Here is a 20,725-nt window from a genome sequence, read left to right as displayed (position 1 = left end):
TGAAGAATAAAAAATAGAAAGCATTACTTAAGCTTTGACATATAACCATGGAAGAAGGGTGCATGCTGATTAAAAACTGATACACAAGGAGTAACATACATATTATGTTTTTCATATAGACTAATAACCAATATGAAATCCAGCGGTCTTCGGAGCAGTTTATAGACTGGCATGTGTAGTAGTTTGTGCCTTGCATAGTTGGCCACCTTTTTCAAGGATAGCAGAGTGCACATTTATTTCCAATGCTGCAGTCACATGTACAACCCTATGTACTTACATTTGAGTTACTCACATGTTTTTATGTAAGTTTGCATCACTAGCTAGCAAAATCATGCAGTAGTTTCTAGAATTAAATTTGTGAAAGTGTAGTATCAATCACTAAACCATAGCAAGTATAAATTGTTTTGAAAAAAATATACCAGTGTATTCTACAGATGTGAAACACATTTTTAAAATTTGCGTCCCTTTCCTTCTCACCAACCTTGCTACTAGTGCCTACCACAATCAGCATCAAGAAACTTCTGTGCAAATAGCTCTGTCAATCTGAGATATTTATCAAGTGCTTTTGTGCAGGCACATAGGACAATATGGTTTCTTACATCTTCACATTCTGCTTGTAGAGTACGTGAAAATGTGCCCATAGAACTTTAGCTTCCCAACCATGCAAGTGAAGATTTTCATATAATCTATGTGTTGAACCGGTATGGGCCCAAGCCCATCCTGTTATCCCTTAGGGCCCAAGCCCATGTAGAGGGACTGACCTAGAAGGAGGCATCCAGCCCTCCCGTTCCCAGTTGAGCTGCCACACACACACACGATAACGCTACAAACAGGGTGAGCCAGCGACTCAACATGGTATCAGAGGCCAGCGACGGCGGGGCCTGAGGAGGTGGCGGTGGATCTGGGTGGCATCCGGCGAGGCGGCTGCGGATCTGGGAGGCGCGGCGTGGCTGCGCAGGAGGCGCAGCTCGTCAACTGCGGCGGCGCTGCTATCTCTCGAGGTAAGGCGGCTGTGCGCGTGCTGCGAGCACGCGCGACGCAAGGCACGACGGCGCTGCTGCAGACGGCGGAGGGGCGGCGGCTGCTGGGCGTGCTGCTGCTGCTGCTAAATTTGCTGGAGCTGCTGGGGTTTAGAACTGCAGCGGTTGTTTGCTGCAGACACGTGCTGCGAGCGGAGGGGCGGCGGCTGCTGGCTGTGCGCGTGCTGCGAGCACGCGCGACGAAGGCACGACGGCGCTGCTGCAGACGGCGGAGGGGCGACGGCTGCTGGGCGTGCTGCTGCTGCTGCTAAATTTGCTGAAGCTGATGGGGTTTAGAGCTGCAGCGGTTTTTTGCTGTTGGTCTGGGCTGAACAGCTGCTGCTGCTAGGTTTGACTGGGCTGCTGTTTCTGCTGCTGCTGCTGGAGGAAGAAGGCTAGCTGAGGACTGACCCAAATTCCGATCGAAAAAACAAAAACTTATGGATTAAATGATTTCGCACTGCTGCTGCTAGTGCTTGCGGTTGTGAGCTGAGGGGGAGAAAGAAGGAACTGCTGGCGTTGTGCAGCTGCTAGTCAGGGGAGATACGAGCTGTGGGGTTGTTCTGCTGTGTTTGCTGCTGAGATTGCTGTGTGCTGGTGCTTGGCTGTGACTGTTGTTTGAGGAAGAGTCTCTACTGCTGCTGGGAGTTGCGGCTGCTACTCCGACCAAAGATGGGTGAACCAAAAGCTCTTGCCGAGGCTTTTGAGAAGCTTGCTAAGATCCTTGCAGAGTCCAACTCCAACTCGGGGGCCATCGTTCCTCGACAGGAAGTGTCTCGGAAGCTCGAAATGTCACCCCTGGACATGAAGCTCGAGGGGGGCACAAATTATTTGAGCTGCTCCAGGAGGGCTTTGTGGGTTGTTGAGAAGAAGGAGCTTGATGGATATTTGTTGGGCACCGTTGCAGAACCAGAAGACAAGAGTAGTGCAGAGGGAAAGAGGTGGAAGGTCATCAACTCTGTTCTTATGGTGTGGTTGTTGAACTCCATCATGCACTTCATGGGACGCTTTGTGGAGGGGCTCTACACACCTACTGAGATATAGAAGATTCTGTCCACCCGGTACTCTGGCAAGGGCAATGTCATGCTCAATGCTCAGATTGAGTACAAGATTAGGTTGTTGCGCCAAGAGGATGACATGTCCGTGATGGCATACGTGGCAGAACTGCAGGCTCTGTGGGCAGACCAGGATAACTGTGATCCTCTGGAACTCTATGATGCAGCCTCAATCAAGTCAAGGGCTCAAGTGGATGGCACGCAGGCGTGTGCTGAAACTTTTGGCTGGCCTTAAAGGTTGCTTTGATGGCAGGAAGGCTTCCCTGTTGCACCAACCTAGTCTGCCTAACATTGCTGAGGCTATTGCAGCAATGACTCAAGAGGAGGTGCGCCTTTCGCTTGAGCATGCAGATGTGAAAGCTGTGCTGACTTCGACATTTGCAGTCACTGAGCACATGGAATGCAGAGATCACAACAAATGTCATATCTGTGGGTAGGAGGTAGGTCACTGGAAGAAGGAATGTCCAAGTCGTGGCAGAGGCAGGGGATAAAACAGGGGGAACTGGCAGAGGTAGGCATGCTAGAGGCAGATGTGGATACCACTGTGCCGGCCTCAGCTGAAGGGGTCTTGGGGGGTCGTTTCTATAAATTCACCTATGAAGTGGAGGAAGTTCTTATCAGGAATGTTGCTGTGGAAGATACCACTGTGCCTGTCGCACATGGGGGCATTCCCAAAAACAACCTGACTCCTAAACGAAAGCGGGAGAATCAAGATAAGGAGGACAGCAACTCCGCATCCTCTGGGGTTGGTAAACATGATCCTTCTTTTCATGGGGGCAAAACCTGTCGTTTGCCTCCAGCTGAAAATGTTTCATCAGAATCTTGTGACAGTGATGAGGACACTTCACTGCTGATCGAGTCGATCAAGCGTGAACATGAGGAAAAAACTCGTGATACCTCTAAATGGATTGTTTCTGCCAGTAAGGAACCAGCGAATAAATCCCTGGGACAGGATGTTGGCTCGCAGGAAGTGCAGGAGACTTTTTCTTCTGCTGTTTGAAAAAACTTGTCCTATGCAGAGGTGGTAACTAATTCTTCTCAGGTTTCGGAGGTGGAGGGAGATGTCGATCCAAAACTAAAGGTTTCGAAGGAATATGTGGTACTCTTACCTGACCCTGATAGCATTGAGGAGGTTATCCCCACACCTCCCGTTGCAGCTGAGGCTGAACTTAGATTCAGTAAGTGTAATGCTAATGGGATGCAGGAGAAGATGGAGGAAAAAGCTAGGAGACTGGCCAGGAAGAAGGATTTGGAAGGTAACAAAAAAAAACACTACAACTCCTTTGATGTCCTTTCTGGTGCTGAATTAATATGTAGAGCGTCTAATATGGGGGTTATCATTCCTGATAATAGTTTTACCAGTATTAATGTGCTCAGAGAGTTGGAGGTGTTAGAGAGGAACTGGAAGTTAAAAAAAAGCTGGATAATGATAATCAGGAACAGAATATTAGTGTCAATGATGGCCTGGGACGCAACACCCCTGTCAGTTTAGACTGGCTAGATCAGGATGAGGCGGTGTTTGAGAATATTTCCTCTGTCAAGTCTAAAAAGAAAAATCAGCGAAAACCGGCTGTCAAGATTTCTAGGCCTGTGACTAGAAATCAAAAAAAGGAAGGGGACCTTGTCGAGGAAGTTTGTAACTCTACCGTGCCCCCTGGTAGAGTTATTCGGTCGCAATTCCATAAGAAGCGTTCCAAATGAGAGGTCTCATTTGGAACTGTCGGGGGGTAGGCAAGAAAGGAATGGCCATCTGCCTCGTCGACCTTGTTCATGATCATTCCCTCGACTTTCTGGGTCTCCAAGAGACCATGAAAATATATTTTTCTCCCTTTTTATTTGTTTAACTGGGATTGGATCCCTTCTGTGGGGAAATCCGGAGGCATCTTATGTGGGGCTAGACGTGACGTCCTTGACGTTGTTTCAAGTATCAAAGGAAAGAACGGAGCTCGGCCCCCGCGTCGCTCCCAGGGGCGACACGGGCGGCGAAACCCTAGCCGCCACCCAAGCCCCCTCCTTCCCCTCCCTCCCCTCGCCGCCGCCGGAGGATGCTGGTGGGCGAAGCCCTCGTCGGTGGACGGCGGCGACGGGGCCCCTGTTCGCGTGCTCGCGCGCTGGAGCGGTGAGAGCATGTGGTGGCGCGTCGGAAAGCTCGTGCAGGGGAGGTCGAGATGGCGCGCTGCGTGTGCGCGGAGGCGCTGCCTGCAGCGAGCGGCAGAGCTGGGGGCGCCCAGATCTGGGCCGCGCGGGCCCGCCTTGGCCCGTGTCAACCACTCTGTCCCCACCCACCCTTCTCCCTCCTCCCACCCCTCCCAGCCGCCGCCGGTGGTTGCCGCTGGGTTGTGCACGCGCGCGGCGACCCTGACGGTTGTTGCGATGCTATGCCACGGCGAATCCCGGCGGCGGAGGCTGCGGGCCGGCGCGGCGGCGGCGCGGTGCAGGTGATCGTTGTCGCCTGCTAGACGCGCTCCCGGCGGTGGCCGGCCTGCTGGCGCTGTGCTGGCCGGTGCCCAATCCTGCGACTACCGACGTTCCTAGGCTTCCCTCTCTATGTGCTTCTGTCTTCTTCGACGTTCTTCGCCATGTCCGGTCTGCATCTGCATCTGAGGTCCTTGCTCATGGGTCGGGGCGAAATCCCCGCGCAGCGACGGCCTGCGCTGTCAACGGCGACACCCGAGGGTGCCGTCACCTCCTTGGAAACGTTGGCATGGCCCTTGACCGGACCTCCTCGAGCACCGGGAGAAATCCTAGGTCCGACCTCCTGAACCGGGCAGCGGCGGCGTCTCAACGCCGTTACCCTCTTGAGGGCGCTGCTTTGGCTGCAAGCGGAGTACTTGATGCGGCAGATGGTGGCTGGTGATGCACCGTTGGCGTAGACGGCTGAACAGGGAGCAGGTTATTTGCCAGCGCCGGCTCTCCCCCAACGATTGCTACACCAGTTCCTATCAGGCCCTGCCTTTCACCCGCCGATCCCTAGGCACATGGGTGTGAGGTACGTTGGCCTGGGCAGTCCTGGAGCTGCAATTGTCCCTGGAGGTGTCTAGCAATGGCGGCTGGGCGAGGCCTAATGTCGTTGTGTGTCTGTAGCTGAGGGCACCTCCTTACCTAGTTGTAGTCGCTTGGTGAGGACGGTCGTGTGTGTGTGTGTGTGTGTGTCCCTCCTTTCTGGAGGTTGTACCCCCGATGTCTTCTTCCTGTTCAATGCAATGAAACGCAAATTCTTTTGCGATTTCTCGAAAAAAGTATCAAAGGAAAATACATTCTCCAACTTACTCTAAATGATAAGAAGACCACCTGGGGTTTATTGGTGGCATATGGTTCTTCTCATGAGTTCAAGGAGGAATTTCTTGTTGAGCTTGCTGCTATGTGTAGTAATATGCAAGTTCCTTACATTGTAGGAGATGACTTTAATATACTTAGACATTCTGGTGAGAAAAACAAAAAAATTGCGAACCGCAAATCATCGGATCTGTTCAACTCGGTCATTAATACCCTGGCTTTGCGAGAGATCCATATTAGCGGGGGTCAATACACTTGGACTAATAACCAGGCCCACCCCACTCTTGAAAAACTAGATCGTATCCTGATGTCTGAGACACAGGAAGACGTCTTCCCGCTGGTATCTGTTAGGAAGCTGGTTCGTGAAATTTCTGACCGTAACCCCTTGTTACTTTATTCGGGTGAGGAGGGGCGAGATACTCCCAAACCTCGTGAATTCCGATTTGATCTTTCTTGGATCAAAGAGGAAAATTTTCTACCTGCTGTTAGCAAGATCTGGGCCAGATCGGTGCGGTCTGCTGACCCCATAGATATCCTGAATATCAAGTTGAAGAGGATCAAAACCTACTTCAAAGGATGGGGCTCAGATAGATTTGGGCATGACAAGAAAAGAAAAGAGGAACTCAGAGTTGAGTTAGCTCCCCAGGAGGAGCTGGAAGAGGATGGACCCCTGTCACCTGATCTTTATGCAGGGCCGGCCCTGAGGGGGGGCAGGGGGGGCGGCCGCCCCGGGCCCCCGATATCCAGGGGCCCCCAAAATGTGGTGCGTAGGCAGGTAGCCCATGGGCCCAGATAGACTGCTAGCAGCAGTTGGTTGCCCTAGACAGTAGGCGCCGTCGCATATTCCCTGATCGACTGGCCGCGATCGCGAGTCGCAGGTGGAGAAGCGAACTCGTGATGCGCCGGCGTCGAGTCGCCGATGGAGTCCGCAACTCCTTTCCCCAGTGATCTGGTCTCCATGTCCTTCTAGCATATGCACTGACGCACGTTCCGCGATTGCCTGCCAATCAATATCGCCGCAACGCTGAGCGCCTGATTAAGTTGCAAACAGTTGATCGATAAAAGGTGTGAAGGGGTAATGATCCAGAGCTGCACGCATGCACTGCGTATGGCCGACCGGCCGGCTGGTCGCACCTGCATGATTAAGCATGAGCGTCGATGGTGCAAGGAAAAAGGTTAGCTTGCTATTTGTATCTAATTTTGATTATTGTGCTTGGTTAGTCAATGGCTCTTTTTTAACATCGGATAGATTAATTTATGCCTATAAAACTACAGAAGTAGAATAAATTGTAGGAGTTACAAACATCAACAACTAATTACGAAGTTTTCAATTACCCATTTTTATTAGGAAAGGAGCTAATTAATAAAAAAGATCAAGCGAACTGGTTAGGTCTTAGCCATGCGAACGTGATACTTTATAGTCTAGCGCTACAAGCGGCGACTACCTGCTGCAAGCAACATCATGGGCTTCGCCTAGGTGCCGCGGTCGGCTACTTCACTTCAGTCTTCGCCTTGGGTTCTTCTTTAGAAAAAAACGATTGACGTCATTGATACTTTCAAGCATCTGACATTTTTATTGTCATGATGTTTATGTAAGGGGCCCCGAATTTGAGTTTCGCCCCGGGCCCCTGAAATCTCAGGACCGGGCCTGTCTTTATGACAGGAAAGTAGACATCAACTTTGAATTACATGAGTTGTTGGTTAATGAAGAGATTTTCTGGCTACAGCAATCACACGAGAGATGGCTGCTTAAGGGGGATCTGAATACTGATTATTATCACAAGATTGCTAATGGACGGAAGAGAAAAAATACGATTCATTCTCTCAAAATTGGTGATACACTGATTGAGGGTAATGACGATCTTATCGCTCACGCCACTGAATTCTATAAAGAACTCTTTGGCCCTGCCCCTAGCAATATGTTTCATTTAGACCCTGACACCTGGTCGGAGGAAGAGAGGTTGAGTGAGGCTGATAACCTGATCCTCTGTCGAGAGTTCACGGAGACAGAAGTGAAAGAGGCCCTATTTGACATGGCTACTAATAGGGCCCCTGGTCCTGATAATATCCCAACTGAATTTTATCAAAATTGTTGGGAGATAGTAAAGGACGACATTATGAACTTGTTTCATCATTTTCATAATGGAACTCTTGATGTTCAATGTCTCAATTATGGGGTGATTTCACTGCTGCCCAAAGTTTCGGGGGCAGAGAAAATTCAACAATTCAGGCCCATTTGCCTTCTTAGGTGTCCTTACAAACTTATAAATAAAGTTTTGGATCGACATGCGGCTGTTGTCTCTGATATCTTAATCAGTTTGACACATAACGCCTTCATCAAAGGTAGAAACATCATGGATGGGATCCTAGCTTTGCATGAGATACTTAACTACACTCATGTTAAAAAGAAGTGGGCATAGTGCTGAAACTTGACTTCAAGAAAGCCTATGACAAGGTCAACTGGGAATTTCTTTTGGAGTGCCATAAGTTGAGAGGCTTCAATGATACCTGGTGTGGCTGGATTAAGCAGATTTTATACAACGTTACGGTAAGTATCAAACTGAATAATTGTGTGGGTCCCTACTTCCAAAGTGCCAAAGGGGTGCGGCAAGGCGACGCACATTCCCCATTCTTATTTAACTTAGCTGCTGAGCGCCTAGCTAAAATGATGAAGAATGCTCAGAAAAACAAGCTGATAGTTGGGCTTACTTCGGATCTCATTCCTGATGGGATTGCTGTTTTGCAATATGCGGATGACACTATCATTTGCATCGAACACGATGTAGATAAGGCGGTTAACCTGAAGTTACTGCTTTATATCTTTGAAATGATGTCGGGTCTTAAAATTAATTTTCAGAAGAGTGAAATTTTTGCTGTTGGTTGAGATGATAATGTGGTGAATACCTATGCTGAGCTTTTCAATTGTGATATTGGCAATTTTCCAATTAAATACCTTGGTATGCCGGTCAGTTATACTTCATTGAAAAACTCTGATTGGGAGTTCATAGTGGATAGATACATGAAGTGGTTTGAGGCCTGGATAGGTAATGCTGCTGTTAAGCCAACGCAACCAAAAGTCCGAATTAATGGAAAGGGCTAGTGCAATCCACATATACTGTAACACCCCCTCTCACGTGTGACGGGAAAGACAAGTCAACACGTGCAACCAGAAGAGAGCGACGGCGCGCGAAACTCACATATGACTCAAGAGGCCTCTACGTGGACACAAAGGGGGGCTACCAGCAATTTTTAATAAATTACGAAAACCAGGACTTGAACTCAAGACCTTAGCTCTAATACCATGTTAAGCTTCATGCACTAGCCAACGCAACCAAAAGTCCGAACTGATGGAAAGGGCTAGTGCAATCCACATATACTGTAACAGCTGCCTCCATGGGAGGTAGGCTCACACTTCTAGACTCTGTGATTACTCAAATCTCCATATACCATATGTCTATGTGGCTCATGAATAAAACATTCATTGAAAAACTTGACAAACACTGTCGAAGATTTTTTTGGCAAGGTCACAATAGAAAAAGGAGGTTTCACTTAGTCAAGTGGAGCAGAGTTTGTAGATCCAGGGATAAAGGGGGTCTAGGGATTAAAGACCTTCGTAAACAGAATATCAGTCTGATGGTGAAGTGGTGGTGGAAATTAGAGACACAAAAAGGGATCTGGCAGGATATTGTCAAGGCCAGATATTTCAGAAATAAAACTGTGGCTACTGTTGAGCCCAGGTTTTCTGATTCACCATGCTGGAAAGCAATTCTGGAAGTTAAAGAATTTTATTTGGTGGGGAGGAAAGTTAATATTGAATCTGGGAATATTGCCAGAGTGTGGCAGGATCCAATTAATGGGAGGCTTCCTTTCAAGGAGCAATTTCCACTGCTTTTTGATATTTGCAATAACCCTGAATGCATGGTGGAAAACCTGTGCTCAGTGGATGATAGCTCTTTTTCTAGAAGAAGATTAAATCCAGAGCTCAGGGCTCAATGGAGTGAGATGCATAGCATCATCTCTGGGATCACCCTAACCCAGAATAATGATAGAGTGACTTGGGGTCTGACCGATAATGGTAAGTTCTCTACAAAATCTATGTACAAGTGGCTGGAGAAGCCACTCCATGGGTGCCACTATAAGTGGATATGGAAAGCAAAACTACCCCTGAAAATCAAAAATTTCATGTGGCAATTGTCACAGGATGCTGTGTTGACTAGGCATGTGATGAAAGGGAAAAAATGGCCTGTGAATCCTAGTTGTTCATTCTGCTGTGAGAGAGAGACCTCACAACATCTTTTCTTTGGTTGCCCCGTTGCGAAAATTGTGTGGAGATCTGTGGGGGTTACTCTGGGGACTAAGTACTGCCCCAATTCATACTGGCAATACTTTTCCTGGTGTAACACTTTCTTGCCGGCTGGAGGGAAGTATTACACAGTTGGCCTGGCGGCTGCTTGCTGGGCTATTTGGTTGGCTTGCAACCGTGCCACTTTTGAAACAAATGATCGAAACCCCATTTGAGATTGTATTTTCTATGTGTTTGTTCCTCTTGTATTGGGCAGGTCTGCAGAAAGGAGGCGACACGGAGGAGCTTCGGTCTGGCGTTGAGATGGTGAGAGCAAATACTGTGCAGTTGATGAAGATGTGCGAAGCAGCTAAGCGTCCGATTACAGGGGAGTGACTGAGGCTTCGTCTTCTTAGCGTCGGCTTGGATGTGGAGAATGTGGCAGCTATCTATCTTTTGCTCTGTTTTAGGTTTGGGAGCTGTAATAACTGTTGTGGCAGTAGCTGGGTGTTGACAGATTGGTGCCATGGCATTCAGTTCGACGGCGAACGAATGTCCCATGGACCCTCCGTCTTAAAACCGGAGACTACTTCCACTTTTTCTCCTTGAAATTCTTCCGGATTTGCTGTATTTCCGTTCTTTGTAATGGAAAGGGGTGTTTGCCCGGCTCAAAAAAAATGGGGATACCCACGGAACTCAGGGGGTCAACTGTCTAGGGGCAGAGGTGGCGCCAGAGGCAGATGTGAATACCCAGGGAACTCAGGGGGTCCAGTTGTCTAGGGGAAGAGGTGGCTACTCAGGAAACTCAGTGGGTCAGACGGCTCATATGGTAGTTGAAGGGGACACTCGACATCACATGGCAAGGAAGTTGATGAGGCTTCCTATGGAGACTTTGCTCAATAGGCCTCCACTCATGAAGGTAATCCGACAAAGGCATCTCTTACTCCTAATAAGAGTGCTTTAGAGTGGGTCCTAAACTTGGAGCATCTAAGGTTGCGGGTAATTCATGTGTGTTTGAGTCTTACCATAAGCATGCTCCTACTCACAAGGGCACTATACAAACCGCCGATGGTACAAATCGGCGTGTCGTAGAGGTTGGCACGGTCAAATGCACTTCAACCATCTCCTTATCGTCAGTTTACATGTGCCAGCTTTGCCTGTCAATTTGGTCTCTTTCAGTGCTTTCATTGATCAAATAGATTGTCGTGTGATCCTTGACAAGTTCGGTTGCTTGATTCAGGAGCGCCGGACGAGCCAGACAGTTGGGATTGGCACCAGGCATAGGGGGCTCTGGTACATTGAACAGGAGGTGCAGCCCGACTTGGCATGTGTTGCGACCATGGAGGACAAGGAGAAGTAGGCGACAACCCATCACTGTAGGATGGGTCATGTATCTTTTGATAAGATGAGTGGAATATTTTCAAATGTTATGTGTGGAATAGGCAAGGGCAAGTTGACATGTGATGCTTGCGAGTATGCAAAAAAAAAACACGAGCCTCATATGTGAGTAAGGGGCTTAGGAGCATATCTCCTTTTATGCTCATTCACTCGGATGTATGGACTAGCCCGGTAGTGTCAATGAATTGAAAGAAGTATATTGCTACCTTTATTGATTGCTATTCTCGTATGACTTGGATTTACTTGATGTGTCACAAGGATGAGGTGTTTAGCTGTTTTCAGAACTTCAATGCTCTTGTAAAGAACCAGTTTCAGGTGCAGGTCAATGCTCTTGTAAAGAACCAGTTTCAGGTGCAGGTCAAGGTGCTACGTACCTGATCAACCGGACACCTTCTAGGATACTAGGTATGAAATTTCCGCCTACGTTGCTCGTTGGAGATGGTAAGTTTGTTGTTTCCCCAAAGTTGTTTGGCAATACTTGCTTTGTTCGTGATCATCAACCATCTACTGGAAAGCTCGATCCTCGTGCACTGAAGCGTGTCTTTCTGGGATACTCTTCTAGTCAGCAGGGATATTAATGTTGGTGTCCCTCTGAAAAACACAGATTTGTGAGTATGGATGTTACCTTCGGGGAGTCTGAGCCATTCTACAACGCGCCGACTGATCTCAGTCTGCTGTTTGCAGAGCTTGACCACCTACAAGATGGTCAAGAGGGGGAGAAGGATGTGTCTCATACTCAGGGTGATTCTGTGGGCAGTAACACTGATAATGTTGTGCAAGTTCATGTCCAACCAATAGTGGGTACAATTCCGGTTAGTACTCTCACTGATGATGATGTGCAGGTTCATGTTGAGCCAACTGTCGATATACTTAAGATTGATGCTCTTTAGGTTCCTATTCAGGATCAATGGCAGACGAACACCCTGGTGTAATCTCGAGGGCAACCACACGTGCAGAGGGAGCAACAAGGTTGTGATGCAAGAGTGCAGGGGGAGCAGCAGGGCAGCGAGACAAGCTCATCTGACACGGTGGAGCTGACCATTTGTCACACCCTGTTTTCACTACCACTTTTTCTGTAATTCAAAAATCTGAGTTTGTTAAAACTCTTTCAAACTAATGTTGTGAGTGCCATGATTGTCATTGTATGCTTGTATTGCTTGGTCATGTGATGATAAAAACCACATTTCTCAACATCAAATTATTTTCAAAACCCTTCTCTCATTTCTGGATAAAATAAAACCCTGCTTTGAGTTGCACTACATGCCCTTGATGGCAAGGAGTGTTCTCACCCAAAGTTGGTGATTTGATTCTAGCACTATTTTAGTGCACCAAAACCACAAAATAATTATTTTGTGAATTATTTTTCTAATTTGTTTGCATGTCCATTACTGAAGCCAGAAATGGTATTTGTTAGGAAAGCAACTTATGTTTATTGAAGGCCCAAGGGGCATATATGTATTACACAAGACTTGAGGTGCAAGAAAAGTAAACATAGACTAATAAGGACTCCTAGACTAATACTAATACTTCCTAACACCCCTCCCCCCCTCAAATGCAAAGCGTATGCAATAGCATTGCATTTGAAGAAGTGTAACACTAACCAAAAAATGATGATCCAAATTCGCGTCTTGAGAGTGTCGTCGTAGCATGAAGAGTCTTCAAAACTTGTCGAATCGCCGAAGGAGAGAACGAAGAGATGACACATTGGAGGTAGACACCGCGTCACTTGAAGATACAAGATAAGTATCAAGAAAAGATGGGTTGTCAAAAGAAGATGGCACATCAAGAGGAAGACACCGAAGAGATGGCACATCAGAGGAAGACACCGCATCACTTGAAGATACAACATAAGTATCAAGAGAAGATGGGTTGTCAAAAAAAAGATGGCACATCAAGAGAATAAAGCATTGCGCGGAAAAAACATAGTCCACGACAACCGTCAGCGAAAGAAGCTCGGCGGATAAGGCACGATGGACGTAGATCGACAATGCAAAAGAAGGCCAGAAAATCCTATAGAAAACAACAAGGGCAAATAGGCCACAAAAGTTGCATAGAAAGGATCAGGACCAAAGAAAGGTGGACGGACGAAGGTATGGTGGACTCGCATGGCATGAGAAAACACAAAATATCAACGGATTTGGTGGACGCAGCGGAAAAAATAGAAAACTAGAAAACACACACTAGATTAGGGATGATGGCAGCGGAAGAGAAAAAATAATATCATGGCGGCGAAGGCCAATTCCAACCAGAGTGTGCGTGAGACGATCCTGACTGTGTAGAAGGTGGTTGCTAAGTGCGGGAAACCTGAGTCACAATACCAGCAGTACTCGTCGAGGAAGAAAACCCCATAGGCGGATGCCACGCATGTGAATGCGCATGAAGCCAATGAACTCGGTGTAGTTAGTGCCATGAAAGATCACCGGACAACGAGGAACAACAACGTAGCCGGATGCAGCAGACGTTTTTTTTTAAGAATCGCAGTCAACGAGCAGCGTCCGCGTCTGAAACCGCGTCCGCGTCAACAGCGGGTTTGGAGGCGCCTCGATCTGGCGAGAGGGGAGCCGCCTTGACCTGGAGCGCTGGATCCCTTGTGAACCTGGCAGAGTTGACCTGGAGCGCTGGATCCCTTGTGAACCTGGCAGAGTTGACCTGGAGCGCTGGATCCCTCGTGGAGAGCAGGTCTGGCAGCGGGCGCCTCCAATCCTGTTGGATCCCTCGTGGAGAGCAGGTCTGGCAGCGGGCGCCTCGATCTGGCGGGACCTGCAGCCGCCAGAGGAGCAGGGCCTGGCGAGATTGGGGATCGGCGGATTGGGGATCGGCAACTGCGGATCGGATCAGATAGGTGCAGAGCTGACGGCGCGGGAATCAGCGGCAGCGACCAGATCAGGAGATCGACAGGATCGGGAGCAGCTCTTCCAGCGGGACGAGCTGAACCAGGCGGGACTGGTGGGATCTGGAGAAGCAACGACGGCCGATCGGGACGGCAGCTGCGGCGATCGACACGATCGGGGAGGAGAGGAGGGTGGGTAGACCGGCTGCTAGGATGGGTAGAAGAAAAAAAAACAGCGACGTCGCTGGATCAATCACACGAGTTACGGCATGCAAAAAATTAACCTAGCTCTAATACCATGTTAGGAAAGCAACTTATGTTTATTGAAGGCCCAAGGGGCATATATATATTACACAAGACTTGAGGTGCAAGCAAAGTAAACATAGACTAACAAGGACTCCTAGACTCCTAGACTAATACTAATACTTCCCAACAGTATTCATATATGGAAAAATACTTTTCAGCCTTAGAAAAATCTGATTAAATTTGGAGATGATCAGAAGGACATATATTTTCCATACATAAGATTTGCAACCCCTATTTATATTAGTATTATTTAAGTAAAGCCCTGAAAACTATTTCTGTCTGTTTTGACCTTTTGAAATATTTCCAAAGGAAATATTTTCAATAAAATCCTAGAAAATTCCAGTGGTATCCGTAAGCCATATTTGGTGTCCACATAAAGTTTCACCTTGATCCAAGGTGATTAAGGACACCAAATAACTGCAAAAACCCTTCTGTCCAGATTGAAGTTAGAGCAACTTTACACTGCAAAGTTTGTCCAATGGAGTTGAAACTTTGTAGGAGTGCCTAATACCTCAAATGAGGGTACCACACCAAAAATGAGGATTTGAGGTGCCTAATACCTCAAATGAGGGTACCACACCAAAAATCTGGTCAAATGGTGAAGTTTTCAAGTTTACAAAGCTAAACTTGTCCGATGGAGCTCAAACTTGGTGAAACCCCATGTTTTAGCACCAAACTCAATCCTGTTAAGTTGCAGAACCAATGGTGGGGTGCAACCACCCCAAACCACTGTCGAGCACCTTCTGACAGATGGGTAAAAGCCCCTCTAACCTTAGCTAAACCCAATCCCTTTGCCCCAAACTCTCAGATTAGGTGGCCGGTGGCCAGTATCAATGCACAACCCCAGTCAACTGGCCCCTCTCTGGTTCAAAGTAGAAATGACAAAATCTACATTCTAAGCTTCAGCTCAAAGCTGACATCACCTGTTTCTCTTGTCTCCCTTGACCAGCCGAAGCTCTCACGGGTCTCCAACGGCTAGCCTCATCCCAGCCAGTGCCCAGGACATGCTAGACACGTCCAAAGCACCCCAGAGCACACCAGCATGCTGTGGCATGCCAAAACTGCGCTCTGGGCGCGGTACAGAGAACTCCAAGGTGGGGGCGACGCCCTCGGCTAGTTCTAGCCTCCCCCGAGGTGTCCAACTTCTTCCCCAACAGCCCGTCTGCATCATACGACCATCAGGGCCCCTCCTCTCCCACGCTAGAGCTAGTGCAACGCGTGCCCCGCGCGCACCAGTACCGGCCAGGGATGCGCGGCCACGGATGCTCGTCTCCCCTCTCTCTCCCTTCCCCGCAGTAGGTTCTGGCAGTCCAAAACCACGTCCTGAGACCGTGGTTTCGACCCCAGCTCCTCTCTGCACCCCCATGCGCGCCACGGTGAGTCACCGGCGCTACCGAATCGGCTCACCGTCGCGGACCTATAAATAGCGCTCCCCCTCGCTCCTGCACCCCTCAAACAGCATCGCAGCAACCTCTAGCACCTCCCTAGCCACCCCAGCAAGCCAACAGAGCCCCGGTGCTCCAGATCGACCGAGGTCCCTCCGCCTCGGAGCTCCGGTCGATCTCCGGCTACACGACGGCTCCTGCATCCCTCTGCCCACCAAACCACTCCCCTTGACCCCAGGGATCATTCCCCCAACTTTCCCAAGCTAATCTGTGCCCCTAGCTACCCCCTCACCTTCGCCCGAAACTCCTCCGCCGCGGCTTCCTCGTCGCCGGTGAACCTGAGCCCCTCCGCCGTTGTCTCGACCACCAACAGGTAGGCGACGACGAGCCGGACCCATTTTCGTCTTCGTTGGGGCCCGAGGACGTCGGTAGCCACGCCGGCGTGCTCCTCCTCCTCTCTGGCCAGAGGTAGGAGACGACCCCGACAGGTGTGCCCCACCTGTCGATGGCCCATCTCTCTCCCTCGATGCCCGCAGCAGCTGACCGCAGGGGCCCGCGCGTCAGGTTCAAACCTGACGGCGCACGCGCCTGGCAGGCTAGCTGGCGGGCCTTTGGGCCGGCCCAGTCCCAGGCCAAGCCAGGGGTTGTAGCCCTTTTTCTTTTGTTGAAAAACTTGATTTTCAAATATTTTTATAAAAAGATTTAACCAGTGTAAAAATATGATTTTTTCCAGTGTTAATCTTCTAAAGATGTGTAGTATTAAATAGAACCATTGTTTGAATTTTTGCAGCAACTATTCTGTTTTATAATAATAAAAAGGATTAATTTGGAATAGTTTTGCTTCTGTTTAGTTGATTTGAAAAATATTTCTACATTAAAAACAGAAGCAAATATTTTTTAAATAACAACCTAGATTTATCAGAAATAACCAACATTTTTAAAATGACTTTGTGATTTGTTTGAGAGTGAGCTACTTATTATTTTATCTTCATACGACGATAGAGAACCCGTGTGATGAAGGAATCGGAGCGAAAGACCTCGAAGACCCCGGATACCTAGCTGACCAAGGCAAGCAGCCCTTTGACCATGTCTGAGCATATGTTATGATGCATGCTAGTGTAGCAAATATTTTCGTTGCATATGATCATAAGTGCCGGTAAATCATTGAAGTGATGTTACCGATGGCTCCTCCGGAGCACATGCATTGAGCTTGATCCTACCACCTATAAGGGTCATGCTAATATCATGTTGACAAGTAAAGTTAGAGTAATATTAGCATGAGCATGTTGTTAGAATAAATCAAAGGTTTATGAAAACCCCGTCGGGTGCCACTATTGCCCGAGGGTGATGATGAGTTAGGTGGCCACTTTTGGTGAAGTGGTGCACCGAGTATTTGTGTATGGTTTCGGAAATGGGATTAGATTTATGATGTGTCGACCGTCCCAACCTTACATGTACGACCACGTTACCCCTTTATGGGACGGGGCTATGTTAATTACTCTGGTCGGTGCTAGCAAAGAGCCACATTACTAGTGGCGGGAGTGATGTGTGGTCACTCTCATGATGGGGTCGTGCCAGGTAGGGCGACTATGCCATTGTCTAGTATCGTCAGGGGAAAGGCATTGATCGGGTACTTACCTCGGGTATGTTATATACCGCAAGTCGTGGATGACACGGAAGTTTCCCGGATCTCGTGGGTCCAGCGTACTACCTCTGTAGAGTGTAAAACTATTCAAATAGCCGTGTCCACGGTCAAGGACGGTTGGGTGGTGCTGCTTAAACTACGTCCAGTCGTTTCCGCATAAACCAAGTGCGTGTATGACTTGTGATGAAAGGAGTCATTATGAAAGTAATGATATGACCAAGTTTGGTGACTTGGCATATAGGGTGAACCCGGATGGTTCTGCCCTTGACAGATATATTAATATCTGTAACCTGTTCTTTAAAAGTAGTTTACTTATGATGCATACCTATGATCATGTTTATTTACCATCAAGAAGATATCCACCAAAGAAGCATGTTATTGTTATCCTTCACTTGCATTGTTCATATCATGGGTTGTTTGCGAGTACATTCAAAAGTACTCATTGGCTTGCCACTGGTTATATTATTGACCAGACATGGAAGGACCGGAGTTTGGAGATGAGTACGTCTTTGGAGACGCCCCTGCGAACTAGGACGCTTCCCAGTCAGAATGCCTGTTGGTGTAGGCTGATGGCATGGGCACCCGCTTAGCCCTAAGATTTCCGCTACTAGTTGTATCAGTGTGATTTGGCCTTGTAGGCCCTGCCTTGTGAACTTGACCATTCGATCACGTGATGTAATAATTCAGTACTTGGATGTAAGACTCTTATTATTCAGTATCTGTGTGTTCGGTGAGCATTGATCTCTGGGATCACTGAGCACGTTCATTCAGCAATCTCGACTCATAAGTCGGGGTCCCCACACCATTGCATTGTGAAAGGCTACACGTGAAGCGACAAGAAAGGGTGAAATAGCAAGGAAGGCTCTACCAAAGGATGATGCTTGTGATGATCTTGATATTGGCAATTTTGTGTCTTATAAGGCTTTGTCACACTCATATAAGGCATTCGTTGCCTTCCTTCAAACTGTGTCAATTCCAAAGGATTGGAAGGCTGCAAAGCAAGATCCAAAGTGGTGTGAAACGGTGATAGAAGAGTTGGAAGCATTGAGAAAAAAAGAAGACATGGGTGCTAACCACATTGTCGGCAGAAAAGAAAACAGTGAGTTGTAAGTGGATCTATGCAGTGAAGAGGAATCCTGAAGGGAAGGTGGGATGGCATAAGGCCAGTTTGGTCGCTAGAGGATATAGTCAAACTTATGAAATTAACTATGATGAGACGTTTGCTCTCGTGGCAGAGATGAACACAGTAAGAATATTGGTCTCCTGTGATGCAAACTTTGGATGGAAGTTGCATCAATTAGATGTCAAGAATGCCTTCTTGCATGGTGAGTTGCAGGAAGAAGTGTACATGGAGATACCACCAGGTTTGGTACTTCAGAGACTACGTGGAAGGTATGCAGGCTGAAGAAATCCTTGTATGGACTGAAACAATCACCAAGGGCATGGTTTGATAGGTCCAGGCGTGTTGTCCATGGTATGGGGTATGGTCAGTGCAACGGTGACCACACGATGTTCTACAAGCACTCTGATCGGAAGATCACCAGTCTTGCTGCTTATGTGGATGACATTATTATCACTGGAGATGATGAGGAAGTAGAAAGATTGAAGGGTTGCGTGAGCAAGGAGTTTAAGGAGATTGACATTATCAAACTTGATGCTCATGTCAGCTCTGGGCAACAGTTTGGAAATTGCTTGACAAAGGGACTGGGAACAAAGGACTGTAACTTGGGATGTGACAAGATGGGAATGATAGTATCTACCACCCATCGTGAGGGGGGGGGTGTATTATTGGCCCAAGCCCATCCTGTTATCCCTTAGGGCCCAAGCCCATATAGAGGGACCGGCCTAGAAGGAGGCATCTAGCCCTCCTATTTCCAGTTGAGCTGCCACACACACACACACACACACACACGATAGCACCACGAATAGGGTGAGCCAGCGACTCAACACTATGTAAGAGGCTGTTGATGATAGTGTGCGTATGTTGATAATTTCATCACTAGAGGTAGTCTGGTTATAGAAGTCTTTGACGTCACCATTACTTTCAGACAAAAAGGAAATGTCAGGGGGACCCTTTGTCTCCAATGATATTCAACAGACATGTTGGCTATTTTGATCAAACGTGCCAAACTGGATGACCAGATTGCAAGGGGTAGGGGTAGTGCCACACCTTGTGGATGGTGGCCACTCAATTCTGCAATACGCGGATGATACGATTCTTTTAATGAACTTGACCTTGAAAAGGCTAGAAACCTAGAACTTCCGCTTTCAGCTTTTGAGCATATGTCACATCTGAAAATCAATTTCTATAAAAGCAAATTGTTCTATTTTGAAGAAGCCAATGAGACTGCTACACAATACGTCGACCTGTTTGGTTGTGCACAAGGCCAATTCCCTATTAGATATTTGGGAATTCCGATTCATTATTGATGCCTCACTGGAACATGTCGAAGAGCGCTTAGAGAAATGACCGAGCAATTGGAAAGGTAAGTTCCTCTCCGTTGGAGGACGACTTATCTTTGATCTATTTTGCTCTCACAAACATGGTTCTCTATATGCTCTCATTTTTCCAACTCCCAAAAAGGAGTCCTGGGGAGGTTGGATTACTTAGATCCATTTTTTTTAGCAGGGGATAGTCAAAAGAAAAAAAAATAGGCTAACTGAATGGAGAGTGGATTGTCAGACCAAAAGATCTAGGAGGACTAGGTATACAGGACCACCCAGGTCAAAAAAATGCCTTAGTAAATGGTTGTACAAGCTTCTTACTGAGGACGGTGTCTGGCCAACCATCTTGCGTAACAAGTACTTAGGCCCAAAGGTTGTCTCTCAGTCATGCTGGAAGCCCATGGGTTCGCATTTTTGGGCAGGACTGATGACAGCTAAAAAACATATTTTTGACGCATTAGAGACAGCTCAGAGATTTGATTCTGGGAGAACAAGTGGCTAGGGAACACCACGCTTTGGGAACAATACCTAGCTTTGTACCGCATTGTTCGTGATAAGAATGATACTCTTGCACAAGTTCTGAGCTGTCCCCTTCGGATATATCCTTTAGGCAGGATTTGATCCGCCCCCGCCTTGTGTCATAGCAACATCTACTATCTCAGTTGGATGCGTTGATCCTGACACAAGGCCGGTATGAGTTTCGCTGGGATCTTACAAAAGATGGGTCCTCATGGTTGACTATGTATCGTGTGCTTTCACACTCATAGCACACTCGGAGATTCCAGTGGACAATAATAAACAAATCTGGAGATATCACTATAAGTTGACATTTTCATGTGATACCTTTGCAGAGGTGTTTCAACCTCGCCCATCACAACTGTCAAGGAAGCAAGAAGTGTAGTTTTTCTGCTCTTGCGAGACAATCAAATTCCTCTTCTTTCACTCCAAGTTTGTGCATTATACATGGTCAGTGATCCAAATAGCACCAAATTTGTATCTGTCAACAACGGTCACTGGCTCGACGGCATAGCCAATATATTTTGTACTTATGTATACTAATAAGGTTGGGAGCGTTTGTCTTACC

General features: G+C 47.7%; 1 protein-coding gene and 1 pseudogene across 1 annotated transcript in view; one reads left to right on the top strand and one right to left on the bottom strand.

Moving 5' to 3' along the window:
- Positions 1-4,836, top strand: LOC123443623 (annotated as a pseudogene).
- LOC123443622 (sec-independent protein translocase protein TATC, chloroplastic) overlaps positions 1-20,725 on the bottom strand; it is a 32,738-nt gene that overhangs the window by 1,628 nt on the left and 10,385 nt on the right. The gene's annotated exons all lie outside the window — the stretch shown is intronic.

Source organism: Hordeum vulgare, chromosome 3H, assembly GCF_904849725.1.
Source record: "Hordeum vulgare subsp. vulgare chromosome 3H, MorexV3_pseudomolecules_assembly, whole genome shotgun sequence".
NCBI lineage: Eukaryota > Viridiplantae > Streptophyta > Magnoliopsida > Poales > Poaceae > Hordeum > Hordeum vulgare.
This window is presented reverse-complemented; position numbering and strand designations above follow the sequence as displayed.